Source organism: Microtus ochrogaster, linkage group LG1, assembly GCF_000317375.1.
Source record: "Microtus ochrogaster isolate Prairie Vole_2 linkage group LG1, MicOch1.0, whole genome shotgun sequence".
NCBI lineage: Eukaryota > Metazoa > Chordata > Mammalia > Rodentia > Cricetidae > Microtus > Microtus ochrogaster.
This window is the reverse complement of record NC_022027.1, coordinates 20,738,622-20,740,511: the sequence shown is the minus strand read 5'-3', so window position 1 is coordinate 20,740,511 and position 1,890 is coordinate 20,738,622.

Genomic DNA, 1,890 nt, shown 5'->3' with positions numbered 1-1,890 from the left:
TTTTTTTTCTCAGAAAGGATGCCCTATAAGTTCAGGTTGGCCTCAAACCAACTATGTAGTTGGAGATGACCTTAAATGTTTTAAATATTTACTTTACTATTTGTATATATGTGCATCTGTATGGGGGATGTGCACGTGAGTGCAGTTTCCTACCGAGGCATCAGATCCCTTGGACCTGCAGGTAGTTGTGAGTTGCCTCATGTTAATGCTGAGAAACCAAACTTGGGTCCCATAGAAGATCTGTCTGCATTTTTTAACCACTGAGCCACATCTACAGACCTGACCTTGAACTTTTGACTTTTCCTGCCTCAGCCTCTTGAGGGCTGGATCACAAGTGTGCACCTCACAGGGTGGTTTTATTAGGTTCCAAAATGGAATCCAGGACTTTGCGCATGCTAGGCAAGCACTCTGCCAACTGAACTACATTCCCTCCTGTCCATCTGTCTGGCCTTCCTTCCTGGCTTACTTCCTTCCATTTTGAGATACCATCTCCTTATATAACCCAAGTTGGATTCGAACTCACAGTCCTCCAGCTTCATCCTCTTGAGAGCTGGGATTTTGGATATGTACCATCATGCCCAGCTGGTAAGTTTTTGTTTATTTGCTTGTTTTCCAAGACAGGGTTTCTCTGTGTAATACCCCTGGCTGTTCCGGAACTCGCTCTGTAGATTAGGCTAGTCTTGAACTCAGAGATCCGAATGTCTCTGCATCCGGAGTACTGGGATTGAAGGCGTGCACCACCACTGTCTGGGAGTTATTATTTTATAATGAGAAATGTTTTGTATTGCTTTCAAAGTGTCAAGATTCTCCTTTCTTTTTTCAGATTTATTTTTGTGTATGTGTCTATATTGTGTACGCGTTTGCCTGTGGAAGTTAGAAGTCAGGAGATGGAGTCAGATCCCCTGGAACTGGAGTTACAGTGGTTGTGAGTGGTGGCCCGATGTGGGTGCTGGGATGTGGGTACTCTTCTTCTGGAAGGGTGGAAAGCACAAAGTAGCAAGGTTCTAACTAAGTGCTCTAATTAGGCTAGCCCACCCCTCCCCCATCCACATTGGACCGTGCAATTTTGATAAGGGAAATGAGTGAAATTCTTTGCCTTTTTCCCCTGGCCTTTAGATCACATTTCAATCTAGTTTCCTATTAACTATTCCTAAATGCTTCAAAGTGCTCCCCAGCAGCCCCAGTGAGGGAACAGTGGCAGGCAGCTGGCGTTGGGTATGTGTTTTCAAGCGTGCATGTGTTCAGGCTGAGGTGCGCACACATGGATACTGTATATTCTGCCAATATTGGCCTCGTTTTATTTATTCACAGAGAACTTTTATAAATGTGGTCTTCTAAACCAGTGGTTTCCGAAGTAGGTATCACAGGTCCCGGTGGTATGGGAAAGAAATTTTCAACTCTGATATTTTAATTAATGCTCTGTGAGGTGGAATTCATACTAGAAGAAGACAAGACACTTAGTTATAACATACCTATGTCGGGTGAGTGTACTGGATTTGTTATTGATGACCAGTGTGAGGTCAACAAGGTGTCTACCATTGATGCCACTGCCTCGGTGTTGCTAGACCTGCAAGGTGAGGAACCTGCCCATGTCAATAGTGTGGACGCCAGGGACCACCTCAAGGTCTAGTAAGTCTCTGCATTTTGAGGTCTAGAAACCCGTTTTCTCCTTCCTCTTTCTTTACAAAGGCAGTGTGTGCTTCCAGGGCACAGGGAAGCTGGACAGTATGTTTTCAGGCTAGGAAGCAGGAGTGTCCCCACATCAGAGACAAGAAAAAGGAAGAAAGAGGAAGAAATTTAAACTCTGGTTCATAGCAAGAAACACAGGGGACTCCAGGATCAGCGTGACTAAAGCCCGTGTGTGTGTGTGTGTGTGTGTGTGTGTGTGTG